Source organism: Apium graveolens, chromosome 1 (genome assembly GCF_009905375.1).
Source record: "Apium graveolens cultivar Ventura chromosome 1, ASM990537v1, whole genome shotgun sequence".
NCBI lineage: Eukaryota > Viridiplantae > Streptophyta > Magnoliopsida > Apiales > Apiaceae > Apium > Apium graveolens.
The window spans coordinates 40,377,535-40,403,814 of record NC_133647.1 but is presented as its reverse complement, the minus strand read 5'-3'; the positions used below and the strand labels follow the sequence as shown (position 1 = coordinate 40,403,814).

The window sequence follows — 26,280 nt, the reverse complement described above, 5'->3', positions numbered from 1 at the left end:
ACGCGCCAAAATATTAATTAATTAACTTTAACCCTAATTAGTGACAAATTTCTCCTTTCTTGAGAAGATCTTTATCCTTAAGGATTAAATTTTGGAAATTTCTTCTTCAAACTTTCCCAGTACTCCCATATTGCTTCTTCAGCACTTCCATTGGTCCACTGTACCAGAATCATAGTAGCTGGACTGTTCCCCTTCTTCACTAATTTTCGATCAAGCACAACAACCGGTTCAATCCTCATGTCTCATTCCTCTGTTACGCCAGGTAACTCCGTCTTCACCACTTTATATGTTCCAATTCTTTTCTTTAGTTGCGAGATATGGAAGACATCGTGTATTTTAGATCCTTTTGACGGTTCCAGTTGGTAAGCTGCAATCCCGATCCTCTTAAGAACCATAAAAGACCATATAATCTAGCTGCAAGTTTTTAATTTTTTTTGGATCACCGATGATTGTCAATAAGGTTGTAGCTTTAGAAATACTCCATCATCTATTTCAAATTACCTGTCTGATTTTTTCTTATTGGAATACCACTTCATCCTCTCCTGGGATTTAATAAGAATCTCCTCTAGTAACTGTTGAACTTGAGACCTGTCTTGCAAAAACTTCTTAACCCCTGGATTTGTAGCAGTAGAGAGTTGATTGTTTAAAGACACTGGTTCTTGATTGTTTAATGCCTTGAAATGAGTCATTCTAATAGCTAAGTGGTAATTTTTATTATATCACAGTTCAACAAGAGGAAGCCATTGGCTCCACAACTTAGGCTTTTATCTAGATAAGCATCTAAAGTACATTTCCACACATTAGTTAACTCTAGACTTCCCATATGTTTGTGGGGGGTAAACTGTGCTTAGTTTTACCTGAGTTCCCATGATCTTGAACATCTTTCTCCAAAAAGAACTTAAGAAAATAGTGACCCTTTCAGAAACAGTAGCTTTAGGGGGTTAATGGAGTTTCACTACATTGTCTAGTACTGCTTGAGCTATAATATTGGTTGTTAAGGATGACTTAAAGCTATGAAGTGACTGTATTTATTTAGCTTTTCTACCACCAATAGGATTATCTCCTTCCCATTAGACTTACGAACTCCTTCAATGAAGTCCATGGCGATGGTATCCCATGCACTTTACGGAATACGGAGTGGTTGTAGAAGTCCAGGCATTGGTAGGTGTTCAGGCTTGCATCTCTGGCACACATCACAGGCTCTATAAATTCTTGTACCTCTTCCCTTGACTTAGGCCAATAGAATGTAGCTTGAATTCTCTTAGTGGTGGTGGTGATTCCAGAATGTCCACATTCCAAACTTTTATGACAGATTTTAATGATCTACTTTCTTATGTCATTGCCAGTTCCTACATAAAGCCTTCCCTCTTTCTTTAATTCACCATCAACTAGCTGATACCTCAAAAAATTTGCTCTTTCAATTAGCAAGGATCTTATCAGTTCCTGAGCTACTTCATCCTTCTCCCAGCTTGCTTCCAACTCTTGTTTCCATAGTGGTACTATAGTGTGTATGGCATTATAGTGTGTTACCCCCTCTGTGCATCTAAACAATACATCTGCCACAAGATTATCATTTCCCTTCTTGTAAAACACTGTATAATCATACCCTAGCAGTTTAGAAAGCCATTTGTGCTACAGCATTGTTGTCAGCTTATGTTCCGACAAGTATTTCAGGGCTTCATGGTCAGTTTTAATTGTGAATTTGCGACTTAGAAAATAATATCTCCATTTCTGCATTTCCATAATGATGTCTAATAACTCTTTTTCATCGGTAGATAACCCCATTGTTAGGAATATATGTGCATTAGTTTGATGATATGTTTAACAAAACACTTAAGTAGAAATTTAGTGTCTGTAGCCTCAACGGATAAGACCACTTTGGCTATCCGTTGATGGTGTAGCTTTACTTAGAAATAAGTCTAGTATTGTAGCATATTTCAGTCTCTGTATTTAAAATTGTAATTCTTAGAAGTTGAGAGAAACTATGAGTCATGTTGACTACTAGATGATATGCAGATAGGAAGGCCAATTGTAAATATTTCATGCCTTGTAATTTTGTATAAATGAAGTGGTATCAACGGATGACTTAAAGACCTTCAATGGATAAGAAGCTAAGCTTCAACGGATGTCTCTAAAAGCTTCAACGGATAACATCCTTCAACGGATGAGAGCATCAACGGATGAAAGCTTCAACGGATAACATCCTTCAACGGATGAAGTCATCAACGGATGAAAGCTTCAACGGATGTTCTGCTAATTAGCCGTTGATAAGTGGTAGTTGTACCTACAAACAGAGGCACATGGGTTGACAGAGAAAAGTGAGATGTGGTAGCCGTATTTCAGGATCAACAGAAAAAGCAGCCGTTCTTCTTTAGTACAAAGATGCAATAGTCAACAAAGTACTTGATTGAACAGGAAAAGAAGCAAGTGAAGAACTTATTTTACTATTGTAATTTAATATTGTTTTTCACTTGTACACTTGGTAATATATAAACCAAGAAGAAGCTAGTAATTAGAGAGTTAATTTTCCAGAGCTGTTAAGAAATATCTTGAGAGAAAATTCATCTAGTTTGTACTAGGATGCAGCTGTGATCAACATTGTTGAACACAGATTTTCTAATATACCATCTCTGGTGGAACAACAAATCCACCAGAAAAGTTTTTAAAGTTTGTTGTGTTCTTTACATTTTGTGTTTGAATATATATCTGTCTGCATTAGCTCAAAGCAATTCATACACTTGTTCATCTAGAACACACTGCTTTAATAAACTTCTCAAAACCTGAAAAAGTTTTGAGATTTACATTCAACCCCCCTTCTGTAAATCTCATTGTTAGTCCTCTAGGAATAACAATTGGTATCAGAGCAAGCTCTTGACACACAAAGAGTTTAAAGATCTTGGAATCTAACAAAGATGAGTAAGAAGGATATTGGAGTAAAGATCCCAGTTCTTGAGAAAGACAGTTATCACCACTGGAAGGTGAAAATGCACCTTCATCTACTCTCCCAAGATGAAGGTTATGTAAACTGCATTGAGAATGGTCCTCACATTCCCCACAAAGTAGCCACAGTTGCTACGGCCACAATTGCTGTTGGTCAATCCATTCCAAAACCTAGAGCAGAATGGACAATGGAAGACACAGAAGAAGTCCACAAGGATAAGAAGGCTATGAACATTTTGTTTAATGGTCTTGACAAGGATATGTTTGATAATGTGATAAATTGTTCAACTGCCAAAGAGGTTTGGGACACAGTTCAGCTGCTGTGTGAAGGTACAGAACAAGTAAAAGAGAACAAAATGCAGCTTCTCATTCAACAGTATGAGTACTTTCATTTTGAAGAGAATGAATCTTTAAATGACACATTCAATAGATTCCAAAAGCTGTTGAATGGACTGAAGCTGTATGGTAGAGTGTACCAGGTGAAGGATTCAAATCTTAAATTTTTGAGATCCTTACCAAAGGAATGGAAACCCATGACTGTTTCCTTAAGAAACTCTCAGGATTATAAGGACTTTACTCTTGAAAGATTATATGGAATCTTGAAGACTTATGAACTAGAGTTGGAACAGGATGAGGTATTGGAGAGGGGGAGAAAGAAAGGAGGTTCAGTTGCATTGGTAGCTGAAAATGAGAAAGCATGCAGAAAAGAAACTGTGAGATCTACATCAAGCTCCAAAGATGGTGTAAGAAATCCAGAATCAGACAAGGGTAAAGAGCAAGTTGCTGAAAATGAAGACAACTCCAGTCAAGATGACTCTGATGGTATTGATGAGCATCTTGCATTTCTGTCCAGGAGATTTGCAAAGATGAAGTTCAGGAAAAACACTAGAGCCACTAAACCCTATAAGAACATGGTGGACAAATCCAAGTTCAAGTGTTTTAATTGTGGTATAAGTGGACACTTTGCAAGTGAGTGCAGAAAGCCAACCTCTGAAAAGAAGAAATTTGAACAAGTAGATTACAAAAAGAAATACTTTGATCTGCTCAAACAGAAGGAAAGGGCTTTCATTACTCAAGAAAAGGACTGGGCAGCTGATGGAGATGAAGAGGATGAAGATGTGGATTATGTCAACCTTGCTCTCATGGCTGATTCTGAAGAAAACGAAGTTAGTTCATCAAACAATCAGGTAATCACTACTGATTTAACACAGCTTACTAAAGAAGAGTGCAATGATGCTTTCAATGACATGTCTACTGAATTGTATCATTTGCGTGTGTCTCTTAAATCCCTTGCTAAAGAAAATAGTAGGATCAAAGAGAACAATCTGTTTTTAAGCAATAGAAATACTGTGTTAGAAAATAAGTTGATTGACCTAGAGAAAACCAAATTGCATTGTATATCTGTTGAGAATGAACTAGCTGAATCTGTTAAGAAAGTAGAAATACTTTCCAATCAATTAGAGAAAGAGCAAGAGGTGATTAAAGCCTGGAAAACATCTAGGGATGTAAGTGCTCAAATTGCCAAAGTCCAAGGAATTGAATCATTCTGTGAAACTGCCTGGGATAAAAATAAAAAGAAACTGGAATTAATTGATGGACTGTCAACGGATGTGGAATCAACGGATGATGAAAGTTATCCGTTGAAGGAAGAAAAGGAACATCCGTTGAAGGTTCCTCAATTAAAACAGGCAGATGTTTCTAAAAGAGAAAATCTAAAGAAACTCAACAAAAAGTTTGGTTCAACTTCAAAGAACTTTGTCAAAGAAGAAGCAAGCACATCCAAAGATGTCAGAAAGGTGAATGTAGGGCACATGACCTTAGAACAGTTAAACAATAGGCTCAAGATGGTTGAGGATAAAAAGGAATCCAAAAGGAAATCCAACAGAAATGGGAAGGTAGGAGTTAACAAACATAACAATTACACACCTGATAAGTATGCTCCTAGAAAAAGCTGTGTGCATTGTAGTAGTGTTAATCATCTATCTGCTAATTGTAAATCTATTAAGAAATCTCCCATAACTGTACCCTCTTCCATGCCTAACATGTCTGTATCACCTCTACATGCTATGCCTGTTATGTCTCAACAAAATCCTTATGCACATTTTGCAAACATGCCATATTTTAACAATCCTTATCTTGCTGCATTCAGTATGCCTCAATTGCCATACAATATGCCAATGTGGAATAACATGTATGCACAATCCATGCCTAATAATTCTATAAATGTGCTGGATAATGTTGTGACTAACCCTACACCTCAACCAACCACATCTAAGACCAAGGTTGACTCAAACTCACCTAAGTCTAAAGATGCAGGAGGAATGAAGTCTAGGAGAAAGGCTAACAAGAATGGACCCAAGGAAACTTGGGTACCAAAATCAAATTGATTGATTTTGTGGTGTGCAGGAAAATAGAAGAAATCTATGGTACTTGGACAGTGGCTGTTCAAGACACATGACTGGAGATTTCTCCCTGCTCACAGAGTTTAAAGAGAGAGCTGGCCCCAGCATAACCTTTGGAGATGACAGCAAAGGGTTTACTATGGGATATGGCTTGATTTCAACAAGGAATGTCATCATTGAAGAAGTTGCATTAGTTGATGGTCTCAAGCACAACTTATTGAGTATCAGTCAACTATGTGATAGAGGGAATACAGTTTCCTTCAATTCTGAAGCCTGTGTTGTCACTAGTAAGAAAGACAACAAAGTGGTTCTAACTGGAGTTAGAAAAGGTAATGTGTACTTAGCTGACTTCAACTCTACAGATGCAGAATCTATTACTTGTCTCTTCAGCAAAGCAAGTTCAGTTGAGAGTTGGCTATGGCACAAGAAGCTATCCCATTTGAATTTCAAGACAATGAATGATCTAGTCAAAAAGGACTTAGTAAGAGGAATACCTCTTGTTGAATTCTCAAGGGATGGTCTGTGTGATGCTTGTCAGAAAGGCAAACAAAGGAAAGCATCATTTCAGAAGAAGCTTGAAACAACAATTGATGAACCATTACAGCTGCTACATATGGATTTGTTTGGACCAGTCAATGTATTGTCAATAGCAAGAAAAAGATATTGCTTAGTGATTGTAGATGATTTCTCAAAGTTCTCATGGGTCTGTTTTCTTGGATCAAAGGATGAAGCAAGTGAAATCATTATCAATCACATCAGGCAAGTCAATAATCATCCTGACTTGAAGGTAAGAAACATCAGGAGTGACAATGGAACTGAGTTCAAGAATTTGACATTAAGGCTGTTCTGTGAAGAAAATGGAATCATGCATGAGTTCTCAGCTCCAAGAACACCTCAGCAAAATGGGGTAGTTGAAAGAAAGAACAGATCTTTAATTGAGGCTGCCAGAACAATGCTTGAAGAATCAAAGTTACCAACATATTTTTGGGCTGAAGCTGTTAATTGTGCCTGTTTCACTCAAAATATTTCTTTGATCAATCAAGCTAAAGGCATGACTCCTTATCAGTTGTTCAAGAAAAGAAAACCAACTCTAAACTTTCTTCATGTCTTTGGATGTAAATGTTTTATACTGAGGAATCAATCTGACCATAAAGGGAAGTTTGATGCAAAGGCTGATGAAGGAATATTTGTTGGTTATTCAGCTGGAAAATCTTATAGGGTCTACAATCTAAGAACCAACATTGTTATGGAATCTGTGCATGTTGTGTTTGATGATAAAAAGATTGATGGACTAACAGATGAGGAACATTATGAGAGACTCAAATTTGACAATATTGAAATATATTGTGATGATAGTGAAGAAGAGATTGATGGAGACGACACTTCAAAAGGAATACAAAATTTGCTCCTGGATAATGCACAAAATTCAGCATCCGTTGAAAGACATTGTGCATCATCCGTTGAAGTACTTAATGAAGCATCCGTTGATCATAGCTCATCAACTGATAATCAATTTACATCATTAATTGATGGAACTCCAAGTTCCCTGCAAAGGACCAACAACTCAGGGGGAGTTTCAACTAATCAAAACGCTGTCTCACATCATGACAATACTGAGATCACCTCATCTAGAGCTCATCTTCCACCTCAAAGGAAATGGACCAAGAATCATCCCTTTGAACTGATCATTGGTGATGCATCATCTAAAGTGCAAACAAGAAGAGCTACTCAAGATGAATGTCTGTATAGTAGTTTTCTATCTCAGGAGGAACCTAAGAAAGTGGAAGAAGCCTTATTGGATCCAGATTGGATATTAGCTATGCAGGAAGAGCTAAACCAATTTGAGAAAAACCAAGTTTGGAAGCTGGTACCCAAACCAAAGAACAAGAGTCCTATTGATACAAAATGGGTATTCAGAAATAAGATGGATGAAAATGGCATTATCATAAGGAATAAAGCCAGATTGGTTGCTAAAGGCTATTCTCAGCAAGAGGGAATAGATTTTGATGAGACATATGCTCCTGTTGCAAGACTTGAAGCTATCAGAATCTTTCTAGCCTATGCAGCCCATGCCAATTTCAAAGTCTATCAAATGGATGTCAAGAGTGCATTTCTAAATGGAAAATTAGAGGAAGAAGTCTATGTAAGTCAACCTCCAGGATTTGAAGATCCAAATTTTCCAGACTATGTGTATTATCTGTTGAAAGCACTCTATGGACTGAAGCAAGCACCTAGAGCCTGGTATGAAACATTATCAAAATTTCTTTTGGAGAATCACTTCACTAGAGGTACTGTTGATAAAACTCTCTTCTTTAGAAATGTTAATGGCTCTAGTATACTTGTTCAAATTTATGTAGATGACATAATATTTGGTTCTAAAGATAATAAACTTTGTAAAAAGTTTGCTAAGCTAATGCAAAGTAATTATGAAATGAGCCTAATGGGAGAACTAACCTATTTTCTTGGTTTACAAATTAAACAAGTTAGTAATGGAATTTTCATTAGTCAAACTAAATATATTCATGATCTTTTAAAGAAGTTTGACTTAATGGAATGTTCATCTGCAAAAACTCCCATGGCCACTGCCACCAAACTTGAATTAAATAAGACTGAAAGGTCTGTGGACATTACAAGTTATAGAGGCATGGTTGGTTCACTTTTATATTTAACTGCTAGCAGACCAGATATAATGTTTGCTACATGTCTGTGTGCTAGATTTCAAGCTGATCCTAGGGAGTCTCACTTAACTGCTATCAAGAGAATTTTCAGATATCTCAAGGGTACACCAAATTTAGGAATTTGGTATCCTAGAGAATCTGGCTTTGATCTAATTGGTTATTCAGATGCAGACTATGCAGGTTGCAAAATAGACAGGAAAAGTACAACAGGCTCCTGCCAATTCCTGGGAAACAAGCTTGTATCATGGTTTAGCAAAAAGCAAAATTCAGTCTCTACTTCTACAGCTGAGGCTGAATACATTGCTGCTGGAAGTTGCTGTTCTCAAATGTTATGGATGAGGAATCAACTCCTTGATTATGGACTTCATGTTGATAGAATACCTATCTTTTGTGACAACACAAGTGCCATAGCCATAACAGAGAATCCTGTGCAGCACTCAAGGACCAAGCACATTGATATTAAGTACCACTTCATCAGGGAGCATGTCATGAATGGTACAGTGGAACTACATTTTGTTCCAAGTGAACAACAAATTGCTGACATATTTACCAAGCCACTTGATGAATCTACATTCACAAGATTGGTAAGTGAGCTAGGTATGCTTAATTACTCTTAAAATTCATGTCTTCTTTGCAATTTGATGTGAAGCCTGAAATATATTAGTTGCTAGAACAAATTTGACTTTTAACAAAGTTTATTCCATCAACGGATGTTCCCTATCCGTTGAAAGTCAAAATTGCTCTATCAACGGATATTCATTATCCGTTGAAAGACAAGTATATCTCTGGAACTTTTATCCGTCAACGGACAAAGCTGAAGTACCTTTCAACGGATGACAATTTAAATTATCCGTTGAAATGTCACATCAGACGTTTGAGGTGTTTCACAGCCGTTGATTCTATTTTCTTAACCGTTGATACCATACATACATCTGTATGTATTGGTTTTAAAGGTAGTTATTAGAATACTTACAGTTTATTCTTAAACGGCTGAAATTCACTAACACCTATTTATTGATTAATCCTTTATTTATTTCTTTTTCTTTGAAAGCATATAAGCCCTTCTGATTGTTCATTATTACTTTACGCTTTCTTAGAATTTCAAGCATTTACCATTTTCTCTCTGCAAAACCTTCAAGTTATTCTCTGCAATTTCTACTCACAACAATGGCACCAGTCGTGAAGATTATGTCTCAATCTGGGTTCATCTACGAGAAGAACAATTTCATAGCTCTGGTAGAAAAGAATGAAGCCCACTCAGATTATCACAAAATGATGGACTTCATCAAAAACTGTAAACTTAGCTATGCAATGCTGGAAGCACCAACGATTTTCTGTGAAGTAGTTGAGGAGATTTGGACAACTGCTGAGTTCAACTCCATGGATATGACTATCTCCTTCACTCTCAAAGGTAAAAATCACTATATTAACTGTGATGACTTACAAGCATGTTTTAAATTACCTGAGAACAATGCCATGACACCACACACTGATAGTGATGTATCCAGCATGTTAGATTCCATAGGTTACTCTCTTAACTCTGCTAATTTAGGGGGTATTAGACGAAAAGGCCTTAGGAAAGAATGGAGTTTTCTTGGGGATGCCTTCATAAAGGTTTTCTCTGGGAAAATTAGTAATTTTGATGCCATAACTTCATCTCTTGTTAATATGTTCTATATGCTTGTTTCTGATAGGTACTTTAACTTTAGCAACTATGTGATGCTAGAATTAGGTACTAGATTAGGTAACAAAGCTAATAGACCTAATAACATCTATTATGCTAGATTCTTTATGTTATTGGCTAACCATGTTGCTGAAGGTTTAGTCATTATCAATGAGAATAATAAACTCAAGTGCTGGGCACAAGAGAAAAGAGTTCTTGCAGACTTATTGAGAATGGATCTCAACAGCAGTGTGCAATTGGTATATTTACCAATCATGAATGCACCCCAGGTAGGTGAGGTAATTGCTTCTACAACTCCTACTTCTTCCAACCCCTCTATTTCTTTATCTTCTAGTGTGGCCATGAAATCTGTGTCAATGCCCCAACAAATTTCTACCAAGGTCACCAAATCTAAACTTTCAAAATCCAAGACAAAGAAAACCACCTTTGTTGTTTCTCAAAAGACAACAGTTGTAACAACAACCATTAACCCTGAGGGAAGTGAACAGGGTGTGAGTGGTGAGGGGAGGGGTGAACATCAAAGAAACCCCCAGGATAAGGAAGGAGAGTTGAGTGCTTCCCAAGCTAGCCAAGCCCCAGTTTCTCAAAAAGCTGTGGTGGTTGAAAAGGTTTCTAGCACATCCCTAGTAGCATCCTCCCAAAAGGATGTTACTATTGAAAAGAGTTCCCAACCAGGAACACAGAACAAAAGAGGGAGGGACACTAAAGCCAAACACTCACCTACAAAAGCTTTTATTAGAAGGAAGAAGGCTAGAACCCAATCTTCTACACAGGGTGCACACACTGCACAGATACATCCATCTGTCTCTGTGCCTTCTCAAACTCAGTTTGATGTGACTCCAATAAATGTGGAGTCACAGCCCCATTCTCTCACAATAACTACACATCAATCCCCAAATACTTCTTCACCATCTCTGGATGTGGATATGTTATTCCCATCAATTCCTGATTCTCCCTCTTTACAACTCAGGGAGGAGCCCCACTCAAATACAGGTGATCATCATCTTTTAGATGATTTGTTGGATCACCCGCAAATTCTTTCAGATATAATTGAAGGATCTGTATCAACACATATCAAATCAATCTATACAGATTCAACAGTTATATCACTTTCAATTTCATCTTCTTTTCCTTCTTCAACGGATATCACTCATCCGTTGACAAGTGGTTGCTCTTCAACGGATAAGCTTAACAGCAGTTATCCGTTGATAACAACAGTTTCAACTTCAACGGATATTCCACATCCGTTGATAGTCTCTACACAAATAACTGAAATGATTCCAAGTGTAGAAGACATGAATACTGTGCAATCACTTTTAGGATTGAGGGCAGGGAGTGAAAATTTGAGTGAGAGGCTGGGTTGCTCCCAGGCAAAAGGAGAGATTGAGAGCACAAAAATGCATGCTATTTCTTCCAGCATGGCAAAAGTCAGTGAGTGGAGTACCACCTTAGAAGGTGAAGGTGAGGGAGTGAGATGTGTGAGCCAGGGGGAGCCCCTGATGCAAGAACATAGAGAAAAAGAGAGAAAAGCAGGTACAGTTGATACAAGGGTGGAACCAGCCATTGCTCATGAGTCAATGATTGTGGATGATGCTGAAAAGGAAAGACAATTTTAGCAACATTACAAAGCTGTAATTGATAACATTTCCTTGGATGCTGACACTTTTACTCATCCTGTGACAGCCTATCAAATGTTGGCTGCTCAGGGCAATGAGGAGGCAGAAAGGACACTACATCTAGTGCACTCAACAGAATCTCTTCAAAGGGATAAAGCTGCTATTCACAGGATGCCTTCTACAGCTGGTGAGCCATCTGAGGAATTTGGAGTAAATTCTGATGATGATGACTCTATTTCTTCTGATGGAAGCATGAACATAGGGGGAGATGAAGACCCTAGTTCCATTCCTAATCTACCTGAATGGGCCTTGACTAAGGAGCATAGAACAGGTGAATTCAATGTCCACTTGGTCAAACAAATCATCACTATTCAAAAGGCCATTCAGAACACTTCAAATGCAAATATCAAGGCTATCCTCCAAGCTCACCTGGACTCACTGCATCTCATAAAGTTGCAGAAAGTAAAGCAAAATATGAGTCTGGATGATCTCAGGAAAGATATTGCTGACTTGAAATCCTTCACTTCAGAAAAATTGGATTCAGTCATGCCCTATGGTACTTTGCAGGACTTGGTTTCGAGATTGAAAAAGGAATCAGTTACTGAACAAAGGCTGGCCAAGTTGGAAGACAGAGTTCAAGGAATTGAAGATTCTGTGGCCACCCTTCTTCTCAACCAACAATCTCAAACCAATCTCCTAATGCAGCTGGCAAAAGCACAAGGCTTGACCCCTCTCCTTGATGATAACAAAAAGGGGGAGAATAAAAGGGAAGGGGAAGGAGAGCCCTCTACAAAGATTCAGATATCTAAAGTGCTAGTTCCTGCCATCACTTCCTCTCCAATCATTCAAATCAAGGGAAAACCTGATGGAATTGATTTGATTCAGCTAGCAGCAGCTGAAATACAAATGAAAGAACAATGGAGGAGAATTGATGAAAGGTTGCAATTGGTGTTTGGTTCTACATAAAATAAATCAACATCTGTGAAATTTAGCACAAAGATTGAACCAATCAACATGGAGCTCAAGCCAGTAGGGAGAAATAAGGTTGGAGAGACTTCTTTCAAGAATTTAAAACCTATGGTTCTAAAGCCTAACACTAGATCCAGTATGGACTCCACAAAGAATCCCCTAGACTTTGCTCAGATAAAGGAAGTAGACTTTCCTCTTCCAAAACCTGATGGAGACAAAGTTCTAAGTGCAAGCATCATAAAGAAGAAGGAGACCAAGGACAAGGGTGAGAAAATGAACATGGCCTTTATCTATAGAGAGGGAAAGAGTATCTGTGTGATGCAAGGACATCCAAAATTTCTAAAGGCTAAAAGGGAAGAAACCAGAAGGTTGAAGAAAGAAGCTGTAAAACTCAAGGCTGACAAAAGAGCACAAGCAAAGCTTGAAAAACAGCTAAAGTCAAGCCAAGTTGAAGAAATGAAAGGAATTGAAGTCAGGGGTGAAGAAAAGATTGCTAACTTAGATGAGGTTCTTGGGAGCATATTTGGTGAAAATATGGAAGAAAGAGAGGAATGGCAGAAGGGAAACAGAAGAAAGGCCAAGGCACACAGAAGGAGTGAAGATAACCCTGAAGATACCAAATCTATATCTAAACCACTGTCTTCCATACCTGAACCTTTTGTTGCTGATCCCTCTATAAATATCCATGGTGAACCAATCATTCCAAAAGAGGAACCTATTGATTGGGACAACATCACATTGCCTACCTTTTTAACCACTCTACCACTACCAAAGAAACAGAAAAGAAAATCTAAATCTACACCTCCCCTAACCTCTAAGAAATTCACTCAAAAACAAAAACCTAACCCTAAGCCACCCATTTCTAAAGATGATTATGTTCACATCTGTGACATAAAAGAAGCTTCAGACATTAATCTCTATCTGGATGAGCTGGAGGAAGTAAGGGGAATAGCTGCCTACAGACAGCTACCAGAGAGATTGGTGTTCAGATATAAGGGAGCTGGGGAAAGAACATGGCCTCTCTACAGGATTCTAAATGAAGGCTACTCTACCTTGATCAGAGTCTTTTCAGCCATCAAAAAGGATTCTGGCTTTACCAGAACAGCCAAGACTGAAATTCTCAACAAGATTGCCAACATAAGGAAGACTTGGAGGGAACCAAATGCTTTGCCCAGAACCTTACTCATACAAGAAAGGGGAACTAAAATTCACAAATCACCTCATTGGTTGATGGAATTTAGAGATGACAAAGGAGTCAGAAGATTTTTCAGACTTGAAGACCAACTCAAGATTGCCAGCAATGAAACTCTCAAGGAAATGCAATCTAAGTTGGATATCAGTGATGAAGATGAAGCTGAATTCTTCAGACAACTCCAACTCCAAATTGAGGAAAATGACAAAGGGCTAGGAAAGAAAACCAGGGAACAAAAAAGAAAATGATGATTTGCTCAGGCTAGAGGAGCACCCTTGGAAATACTGTAAATCTTCAATTACCTCCTAGTACATACACTTTTGCAGCACTTTTATATTTCTACTTAGTTTCAATTCAAATATTTGTTAAGTGTTTTGTTATCATCAAGTTAACCCTGAATTTATGCCTACAATTCTTATAGACATAAATAGGGGGAGATTGTTAGGAATATATGTGCATTAGTTTGATGATATGTTTAACAAAACACTTAAGTAGAAATTTAGTGTCTGTAGCCTCAACGGATAAGACCACTTTGGCTATCCGTTGATGGTGTAGCTTTACTTAGAAATAAGTCTAGTATTGTAGCATATTTCAGTCTCTGTATTTAAAATTGTAATTCTTAGAAGTTGAGAGAAACTATGAGTCATGTTGACTACTAGATGATATGCAGATAGGAAGGCCAATTGTAAATATTTCATGCCTTGTAATTTTGTATAAATGAAGTGGTATCAACGGATGACTTAAAGACCTTCAATGGATAAGAAGCTAAGCTTCAACGGATGTCTCTAAAAGCTTCAACGGATAACATCCTTCAACGGATGAGAGCATCAACGGATGAAAGCTTCAACGGATAACATCCTTCAACGGATGAAGTCATCAACGGATGAAAGCTTCAACGGATGTTCTGCTAATTAGCCGTTGATAAGTGGTAGTTGTACCTACAAACAGAGGCACATGGGTTGACAGAGAAAAGTGAGATGTGGTAGCCGTATTTCAGGATCAACAGAAAAAGCAGCCGTTCTTCTTTAGTACAAAGATGCAATAGTCAACAAAGTACTTGATTGAACAGGAAAAGAAGCAAGTGAAGAACTTATTTTACTATTGTAATTTAATATTGTTTTTCACTTGTACACTTGGTAATATATAAACCAAGAAGAAGCTAGTAATTAGAGAGTTAATTTTCCAGAGCTGTTAAGAAATATCTTGAGAGAAAATTCATCTAGTTTGTACTAGGATGCAGCTGTGATCAACATTGTTGATCACAGATTTTCTAATATACCATCTCTGGTGGAACAACAAATCCACCAGAAAAGTTTTTAAAGTTTGTTGTGTTCTTTACATTTTGTGTTTGAATATATATCTGTCTGCATTAGCTCAAAGCAATTCATACACTTATTCATCTAGAACACACTGCTTTAATAAACTTCTCAAAACCTGAAAAAGTTTTGAGATTTACATTCAACCCCCCTTCTGTAAATCTCATTGTTAGTCCTCTAGGAATAACACCCATGTGCTTAGTTGCTAGGCTTTTACTCAGAAAAGCTAGGGATCTCCCCTCTTGCGTCAATACAACATCAACCTCACTGTAGCATGTATCTGTTTCCAGCACAAAGTACTTTTAGAAGTCTAGAAAAACTAGGACATGAGTATTGGTCATTGCTATCTTTAACTTGTTAAATGCTTCCTCAACTTCACTATTCCACCCTAATGCTCCTTTCTTTAGCAATTGAGTCAGTGGCTTGCTGCCATAATGAAAGACAAATCTCCTAAAGTAACCTGTCAGCCCCAAAAACCCTTTAAGTGCCTTCAAATCTTTATGAATAGGCCAATTCTCCATAGCACTTATCGTTTCTTTGTCAAATTCCACTCCTTTTCTCAAAAATTCCGTGGCCCAAGTATTTAATGATATTTTGAGCAAACTCACACTTACTCTTCTTCATGAACAATTTATTTTTTCTTAACAGGCCTAGTACAGTATTAAGATGCTCATAGTGCTGCTATATTGAAGGACTATACACCAGTTTGTCATCAAAAAACACCAACACAAAATCTCATAGTTGCTCAGAAAATACCTTATTCATCATCCCTTGGAAAGTGGCTGGTGCATTGGTTAAGCCAAGGATGAGTAGGGATTCAGTTAAAGAGCTGTGACAAAGGTGGAATATTTTCTTAGGGAAGCAGCCAGTCAAAACTTACAATACACGGGAAAGAGATGGGATGGATCAGATGACGAGAATCATGAATATCTTGCTTTCATAGAAATCTCTCAAGATGGTCCAACTCACATATCTCAGGTTTCAATTTCTTGAACCACTGCAATATATTGTTTTCAATGTTCAATGCATGATAAGATTTTAGTGTTTAAATGTTTAACACTCGCACAAGCATGATAGCATCACACATAGATAATGCTGAACTGTTCACTAGATTATTTTTCTGGTAACTAGGATTGATGTTTAACTTGTGCATGTTACTTTAGATGATCTTAGATATGTGTTTGAATATTTATTGAACATGATTAATTGATTTAATGAGATATATGTTTTCCAGCATATAAGACCTTTATTTATGCTTATCTCCTGTATCCTAATAAAATATGATTTATTCATTTGATCTGAATTGTTTGTTAAGATGTGTTGGTTATAATTAGGTTGAGATACCTAGATGAGATACATCAACAGGATTGGACTAAATAGAATTAGCGAGTTATTTGTTAATTCTTCTTGTTCCATATCATGCCTGTCTTGCTTAATTCTTATGTGTCATGTTTCTAAATGAATGCCATGTATTCTTAATTCAATGCTTGCTTAATTTTATACCATGAATGCACCTCTTAGTACTTGCATTAATTATATAAGAAGCATGTTTAGGATTACAATAGGGCAAAGACTGTTAGTCCTCCTTATATAAGGTTGGAACCAATTTTCCCATAGCCTAGAGATAAATTTGTCAAGGGTATTAAAATGGAGAAAATGGTCAGTCAAAGATAAGAATTAACATGATAAGGTTGCAGCTGTTGTTATCTCTGTTTATAGTAAGATCTCTAATCCATCTGGACCCAAACTGATAAGTTGGGTACCAAGAACTGTTAATCCATTTGTGAGTGCAGGACATAACAGGTTAATTGATTCATATGTATTCTTGGTAATTTATACTCAAGGCATATGATCAGAGAAAGAGCCTCACAATAAAATATGGTTGACAAAAGTTATTCCGTCAATAATCTTTGGAGATGACAGCAAAGGTTTTCACTACGGGAAAAGCTATACAGAAAAAGGGATGTCATCATAGATTCAACAATTGCTATCACTGATAACAATTAATTATTGGAGTCACTGATAACAGTTGAAGCATCTTTCTTGTTGGAGAATCAAGGCACAAATCCTCTTATCAGACGGTTCTACATCAAGGACAAAATACCAATTCAACGAAGGATTAGTGTCTCATCTGAAGCAGGAAGGTTGAGAAGCTTGCTCTTCTTAGCGTAAGGAAAGGAAATGCTCATGGCTAGATTGGAATCTCAATAAAGGTGAAGTGAATGGTTTCTACTATAAAGCTTCATCAGACAAAAGTTTAGCTATGGAATTAGAAGCTCTCACCCTTGAACATCAACACAAGGAACTCTTTTGTAAAAAGGGTTTAGTGAGAGGACTGCCTCATCAGGAATTCAGAAGGATGATAAATGTGAGGCATGTCGGGAAGAGAAGTCAAAGACAACATCATATCAAAGTAAAGATATACCTTAGTGATGGTGGTTGACTGCTCTTATTAAACACAGTTGTTTTTCATGCATTCTAAAGACAAGACATCACAGATGGTGATTGATCATATCAGAAGATCAAGTTGGAAGCAACTGTAAAAGAAATGATCTTGTGGTCATATAATGGGACTGAATTCAAGAAGCAGTTCTGATTAATACCTGTAACATCATGAATATTCTGAGATATATTCAGCACTAGGAACTCCGTGTCAGAATGTAGTGGTACAAAGAAAGAACCGGAACTTGATTAAAGCTACAAGGGAAATATCAAGCTAATCAAGACTTTCTAAATACCAAAGGGCTGGAGTAGTCAAAACAGTTTCCAACAAGTTAGATCAAGCCTTGATCTGGATGTATACATGAAGACCACTAATGAGTTAATGACCAACAGAAGCAAATACTGGATAACCTAAAAGTGTTTGGAGAGAATGTTCTACAGAAGTAAACAATGAAATGTTTTCAGTTGTTTGAAGATCTTGGAATTTGCATCTAAGACTAGTTAGGATATTTTCCATGGCTACTCAGAGGAGTATACAACCTACAAGGCATTTGTGGTTGATCAACAAAAGGTGATTGAAAGTCTAAGTGCACAGTTCAATAACTCTATGCTCCAAGCTGTTAAAGGAGAAATTAATGGTATTGATGATTCATATCCAAGCAATAAAATGGCAGTGTATAACACAACTCATTATTTCAATGAAGCCAGACAGAAAGGGTAAGGATTTGCAGGAAATCCCAGCAACAGCTTAGGGGGAGCAATAAAATGATCAACTAGTCAGACACAACACCACATTGAAAATCAAGAGGATACTAGAAGAACATATCTGCTGAGACAAAGGGTTTGATGTCCATATTATTCCCCGAGTCTAGTTCTTAAGTAATCCAGATGGTGTAGTAATGATTAGCCGGGCTACTGAGTATGAATGATTAATTCTCTAGTTTTCTATCTGAAGAAGAAATTAAGAAAGTTATAGAAGCTTTGATAGATCCGGATTGATTGGGTGATTGCAAAGCAAGATGAACTCAATCAGTCAGCAAGCAGATTGTAGTGAAACTGGTATCAAAACCAAATGACAAATGTTGTAATTGGTACAAGGATAACCAGAAGTCAATACTGGATGACAATGGCATTGTTACGAGGGACAAGGCCAAACTGGATGCTAGGTTATTATCAAGAAGCAGTATCTAACCGAAAGCACCAGTGACGAGACTTGAGGATATTATAACATATCAGGCACCTGTTGTACATTCTACCTGGAATTGGACTCTGGTAAATGTGAACAAGTGTACTCGTGGTTGGTGAGTCAAAGGAAGTAGTCAATGCACAATGGTTCATGGACTTTACAGTTGCGGATCTATTGGACTATGTATATCTCTTCTTTAAAAGCTCACTTCAGGTGGGTATGAACTAGTTCTACTCAAGCAATCGTCAAGGACATGGTATGGCACTCTAACTAAGTTACAGTTTAACATGAACTAGTAGAGTCGTCATATTAATAACTCTCTTATCACTAGGCACAAACATAGTGTTATATATGTGTAGTGATATAATGTTCTCAAGATGCCAAAGTGCAAGGTTCCAAGTGGATCCTAGAGAATCCAATCTTATAGCTATTAACAAGATTATTAGATATCTAACGGGATTACCAACTTTTGGAGTATAGTACCCTAAAGATATTGTGCTTAACATGTTTGGCTATGTAGATATAGATTACACAGGTTGTAAGAAAGACATGAGAAGTATCTCTGAAGCTGTCAACTTAGGTGACAGGAGAAACATCTCGGGAAGCTGTCAACTTCGTGGAAGAAGATTGATTTCTTATTATGATAAGAAACAACCTCAAATCCAACTACTCTATAGAACACTCTATGACAAGGCACCTTCACACCAGGTATCATTTCTTTCGAGAGCATGTCTTTTAGTCAAAGAGTCACTTGTAGAAACATTTACTAAATCACTTGATAAAGTTAATTTTTCAAGACTGGTTTGTAAGTGTGGGATATCATTCATTGCATATTAGCTGGAAATCACATCTGTAAGGAATTCTTCATATAAGTTCGCAAGTATTAAATCTTCAATATTTAAAGGACTTGTGAATTTATCAGTAATCCAGTACCTCGTACTTAGTGCTACTATCTCCATTATCATAATTACAATGTCGTATACAGTTGTGGTAGTTAATAATTATAGCATTAAATTTGAATTTTATTTTAATTGATTTAAGTTATGACTGTAGACAATTTCATTCCATATCAGTCTCATAATTTAAATTATATTAAAATAATATGCAGCATAGTTATTTGTATCATTTACGAATAATTGTGATACTTTTAGTACTCGTGGTATTATTTAGAATTTTTATTCTAAGTAATCAATGCTTGTTTCTAAAATCACTAATATTGAAAGTTGAAGTATTTTCTAAGTTATGTGTATAAAACTCTCAATATTTTATATGCTTAGAAAGTATTTCGAAATTGGCACCACGATATATTGGTCCTTTTGAAATTTTAAATCAAGTAGGAAAAGTAGCCTATGAGTTAGCTCTACCGCCTCAATATCAGCATGTTCATAATATATTCCACGTGTCTTTGCTTAAAAAGTATAATCCGGATGTCAATCACGTGATAGAGTATGAGCCGCTAGAAATTCGGAAAGATTTGTCATTTGTGGAGCAACCTGTCAAAATACTCAACTGGAAAGAGAAGAGTCTTAGAAATAAGTTAGTAAAGATAGTGAAAGTGCTTTGGAGGAATCCCAACGTCGAAGAATCGACATGTGAATTAGAGTCAGAAATGCGAGTCCGGTACCCTCACTTATTTCCTTAGATTCCGAGGACAGAATCCTTTAAGGGGGAGAGGATGTCATAACCGATATTTTATTCATCTTTTAATTGATATATATATATATATATATATATTAACCGAGTTAAATAAAATCTTATGAATATGTGTTTGTGTGATTAGAGTCATGCTAAATAATTGTGCGATATTATCTAGAATTTTAGAAAATAAAAAATGCATTATTTGCTATTTATGTAGGTTATAAAATGCATTTTATTATTTAAGAAAAATCGTTTTAAAAATTATTTTTATTAATAAATTTCGAATTTGATCTTATTAAATTTCTAAAATTCTAAGCTATTTTACGATGCCACTTTTGTAATTTATAGATTTATAGTTTTATTTATAAAATTTAGTCTTTGTATTTAATTAGATTAATAATTAGTAGATTACCAATAAAACATTACATGCAATTTCCACTCAATAGAAGAGATCGGCATTATTGACATATCCAACCCTACTATCACTACTTGAACCAAGCTAATTACCCTTATCACCTTGCATTCAATTTTTGCTAGTTTAAGGGAGAGGGACTGTTAGGTCCCGTAAAAGGGCTATTTTAAGCTAGAAGGGGGGTTGAATAGCTTAATTACCAATTTAAAAATTATTATGGCGTTTTAAAAACATTTATCCCGTTTTAAATATTTTACGGATGCAGATTATGTATACGAAAATAAAAGACAAGGAAGAAAATACCACACGGGAGATTTATCCCGGTTCGCGATGGCGCAACCTCTAATAGATTCTCTCACCCCTACGTCCAGTCTCCGACCTCCTCTCCAGGATCCGAGCTTTTCCCCTAAAATAATCTTGCTCCTTACGTAGGCGGAGAAGCCTTTACAACCCTACAAATACTTGTCTTGATGCGTAACTTCGGGTTACCACCTCAAAAGAAATGTGTAACCTACACAACCTACCTTAGACAATAACACCCTGTGATTTTTCAAAGTTGATGTAGAACCCTTGGTGTAGTCTTTGTCGTTCTAAGCTTTTGCCGGTCTTGGATCTCAGTAGTTGGTCTTGGATCTTTCCTCTTCCTCACGGTGCGAAGACTACTAACTCCCCGTTAGTACGTCTAGGACTTGGGTCTTAGAACGAGAATCACCTCACTATACTTCACCTCACTGCAAAACGAAGAAGACAATATTTACGAAACAATACCCGTTATAGATAAAAAGAGTTTGGACTAGTAATATACTTAACTAGACCGGATTAAGAACAAATATTCTTAAAATAATATTAACGCATACTTGGTATTACTTCGTTTTGAATAATATATCTTATTTCCAAAGTAATAGATATATCAAGTCCTTGGTGAAGCGTTATAGCTTTTGGATCTCATAAAATGATGATCTTCAAGTTTTGGTTAATTTTGGTCAAAGGTAGCTTGGTCAAACGCTCGGTCAAAGCCTTGGTCAACACCCAGAAAAAAATCACACCCGGACAAAATTTTTTAAAAATTATGAAACTTTAACCATGCATAGAAAAAACCATTTAAGTGACAAATCTTAAGTTTCAAGATTTTCTAGCAAGTGAAAGTATTTTATTTGGATTTAAAACGATTAAATCAGGATTCGGTTCCAAATAAAATATGAAAGATCTTTTATGAAAACATATAGACATTGTTGGCTTAGTTTGGGCTAAAATAAATACTTAGAACATATTTCCTTAAGTATAAAATATTTTGAGAGTGTGGAAAATATTTTTAAGTATTTAAAAGTATTTTCTCCGATAAATATTATATTTGAGATATGAGAGAAAATTACTTGGAAAAATATGAGGTGGGGGATAAAATGAGATATTATTATTCTTTAATCAAATATTAATTTCTAAGAGTGTAAAAATATATCTTTGAATTTATAAATATTTTATGGAGTGAAAGATATATATTTTATCCCTTTTAAAACCATCTGTTTTTGAAATAAATTTAGCACGAGCATTCTAAAGAATATCCAAATTCTGATATTCTTTTTTCAAACTTGTTGTCTTATTAATATTGCAAGAGAGCCTAAGAAAAATCATTCTTCCGATAGTTCTTTTACGATCTCATTGCTTTAGAGTATATTTCTTTAAAATGTATATTTTTGATTTTCAGCAAATTGGAATATCTCTTGTATTTATATTTAAAATATAAATACACTTTGAAAAATATTTTTGAAAATATTTTGCTAGATATGGCTTTTCACTTTTGATTATGTCAATTAAATTCATGCCTATTTGGAGAGGATATACTTGTATTAAATTTTATATTAAATTATGCAAATACCAAAATAAATAATTAATTGAAGATGTCCTTTCAATCTTCCCCTTTTTGGTATTTGCCAAATAAAACTTAAAATTTAAAATTTTCTAAGTGTGTACTTCCCATAAATGTATGCATGTGTTTTGAAAAATATTTTTCACATAAATATATTAAAGGTGGAAGTATTGTTGTATATCCCTTGAATTTAATTCCTGCAAAACTGAACAACTTATTAGATGAATAAATTTTGATGTAGAATTAATGTCATTTTAGCAAGAATATTTTAAAATTTTCAAATTGGGGGGGGTCTAATTTCTTCTTCCCCTTTTATTTGGATAATAAGAAAAAGATGTGAGAGATGTATATAAATTTGCTTCCCCTTAATGTATTATAAGGATAATTTTGACTTTAGGAATTCTCTTATTTTTCTAACTTCTTATGTTCCCTTTTTTTTAAAAAAAAACTATGTCCTTTCTTTATGCAAATAGGATGAACTTATATACCATTTTTGGTTCATATTTGTATGAGTTAAGTGATGAGAAATAGAGTTGCACTTTTATTCACTTAAGTGTTATTTGATTGAAAACTAGTATTTTGATTTATTTTGTTGCAATGTTGGATTTTACTTTCAAATGCAGTGAGACAGTATTTATAATTTAATGCCAGTGATCTTGGTTCACTTGACTGTATAAGTATAAAACTTGGAGTCATTTTTCTTTTTAGCAACCAATTGTAAACAAGGTTGTATTCATATTTTTATGACAGAGAAAAAAAATGTAGACCATTTTATCCAGTTAAACATGACAATATTATAGATTTGATTCATTTCTCTGTCCAAGTTTTTATTTAGATTGAAACAAGTAAAAATGTTAATAACCCTTTTTGACTTTGCAAGTATATCTGCATTTAGGTTGTAAGTTTTCTTCTGATAAAGAAGAATTTTCTAACTTGTTTAAATGAACTTACGATTTTTAAAAAAATTAGTTCGTTTTGATCTCTGAATGTCAGCAAGTTAGTCAGTTAGTAGGTTAGTGTACATCAAATGATATAATCGATTTTCTATACGACTATTCAAGTTATACAACAAAAAGTTTGATTTTAATACTTCTCATAAACTCTCAAACTGTTCTATGCATTTTATACAATATGTGATCAAAAAAATTGATCTGCTGAAATTCCAAAGTGATGCTAAAGGTACATGCATACATATATTCAATTCTGCCGAAAGTACAGTTTAAATAAATAGTATCCTAAAGTAATTATGGGGTTATCAACATTAATGCTGCAAAGAACAATGATTAGAGATTTAACTGCTCAAATTTCGGACTTTAGTTATTATAGTACTAACTATGTTAGGATTCTATTTTTGACAGTGAGTGATAAACCTGAGAACATGCAAGAGTGAGTTTATATGCTAATAACAGATTTATACTCCTGGTTTGAATTTTAAGATCATACCACAGTGTTCACATATAATACAGTTTGAGCTAGATATCAGTTAAAATCAACCAACCAAAATTCATACAAATATAACAGAAGGTCAACAACAGATTTGCAAATCCAATAAGATAGTAATGATCAGACTCTATTACAGCATGCCAATCAACAGTTCTTAAAGTAAAAGAACTGAACTTTAAGAAACATTAACAACCAACACCTAAACTGGAAACATTACTGAAAGAAATTGAAACAGCATGCAAAAACAAGTAACACAGACTAGATTACTCCTTGACAGGAGATTTGTTAACATCTCATTGTTAACAAATGAGATAGCTTCAGAATCCTCAAGTAAGGCCTCTTTCCTAAGAATCTTTTCTTCTAGGTAATTAATCCTATTGACCAACTTAAGATTGATTACTTTAAGACTGTTTATTTTTACTTTTAGCACTTTAATCTCATTGTTGGTTTTTTCAAGATTAATTATTTTAGGCATTTTAATCAGATTCACAGGCTGGGGCTTACACACACTCAAGGGGACCTTATCTTGGTAAAGGGTTTCAACATTAAAGTACTCAATTTGCTTAGCAAAGGTTTTGATTAGTTTAACTTGATTAATTTGAAACAGAGAGGTCATAAGCAAAGTATATGGAATGTATTCTTCATAAAACCCATTTATCATGTTCAAAATTATGACATAGCTTAAGTTAAACTCAACCTTATTAGTTACTAGTTGAAACATTACCTTAAGATCAACAAAATCAAAAACTCTATCTTGTTTTGGTTTAGGGAGAATGTTTTCCCTAAGTATGACTGCTAGTTTTTGATATGTGTATGTGAAGTGTTTAAAGTGTATACCCCAGTTAGACTCACAGAGACCCAAAGGCACATCATCATCACAGAACAGACCAACATACAACTCAAACTCCTTTTGATCAAAGACAAACTTATCAAAGATAATGATGCATGGTTTTTGCAAAGTATGGCTTTATAACCTCATGGCCTTATGGATAGAGTTACTATCAACTTTCAAATTTAACCCTTGCACATAAGACTCAACAAAATAGACACCATCATCCCTTTGACAGACTTTCATGTTCACATAGAATTCACTTATGAGATGCACATGATAGTTCCTACCTCTATAGAACACAAAGTTGTCCCATTTAGCAGCCATGATTATCTTAAATAGTTCACCCATTTGCTCAACTTGAATCATCATTCCAGTTAGAATGTTTTCAACATTCTATTGAGTTTACCAGAAGTGGTCAATTTGACCAATGTAGGTTGGGGTGGTGTAAGTGATGGTGGTGCAAGGTTTAGAGGAGTAGCATTTTTTACTTGATTTGAGTTAGAGTTCCTAACTTTTTGTGTGTATTCATGAGTGCTATGATATAAAGGTGCTTGGTGTGTGATGTTGTGTTTTTGCTTTTTATGGTGAGGATAGTGATTATTATAGTTTGGGAAGAGTGATTCATGTGGCTGATGTGGTGAGTTGGTGAATGTTTTCCCATCAATGGTGTCAATGAGAGGGAGAAGCATAGGTGTTTTCCTAAGGTGAAAGTGAGAGTGTCTCGAGTCCATGAAAGTGGACAGTGAATGCACAAAGAAGAAATGGAGTGAAGTTTAATTTTTGTATGTGTGATACAATCCATGCAAGGTAAAGGTCTTATAAAGAGTTCAAAGAACTCCTGTTATGACTTTAAAATAATAAACCTAAGTATGTGTATGCATGGCATGCAAATGCATAGTACAGATTTTAAATGTATAGCAGATATAAATGACCTCATGTCAGTTTGTTCAACAAAGCACTCAAGTAATAAGCACAGAAATCACAGGCACTGTCTTCTTATAGACACTTACTTCTAGTTTTATTTAAAGATTAAGTTGACTACTACTGACTGTATTTTAATTTTTAGTTGTTTTTATATGAAGGCATTTATGGCAGGGGATATGCAGTGCTTATGTATGCAAGGCTTGTGCAGAGAGTAAAAGGAACTCTCAGTGGCTATGCAGGTATATTTAATGAAGCATGCATTAAATATCTAATGAGTGTTCAATAATATATTCCTTTTATAAACAAAAGAGTGCAAAGGAACATATATTACACAAAGGGACAGAGCTTCATTAAATAGGTGCAGTCACTTTGTAAAATTGTGAATTAAATGACCAAGACTCAACTGTTCATGATTGATGTGACTGATTTGGATTCTTTTAAGTTATTTTAATTTCCACTTACATAAATACAACCAAATAACACATATGCACATCCATACACACACATAGAGGATACCAGCCACCAAGTAAAGCCATAAGCAGCTTCTTACAAATAAAATATGCAAAAAAAAATCTTAGTTTCTATTTGTGGCCATTTCACCAGTGATCCAGATACTGGGATTCTCTAAGGGATTCCCAGCCAGGTCTTAGTGTCAGGGCATTGTGTGTATGTAATTTATACTATATGAAGAATGCAACAAGCACTTCTTATAAATTAGCAAATAATTTTAATAAATCTATTC

General features: G+C 35.5%; 1 long non-coding RNA gene across 1 annotated transcript; it reads left to right on the top strand.

The window, feature by feature from the left end:
* Nucleotides 1-25,972, top strand: LOC141719737 (uncharacterized). Its single transcript, XR_012574156.1, has 3 exons — nt 1-262; nt 15,446-15,775; nt 25,697-25,972. It is a non-coding gene; the product is annotated as an uncharacterized LOC141719737 (long non-coding RNA).
* Nucleotides 25,973-26,280: the final 308 nt, after the last annotated feature.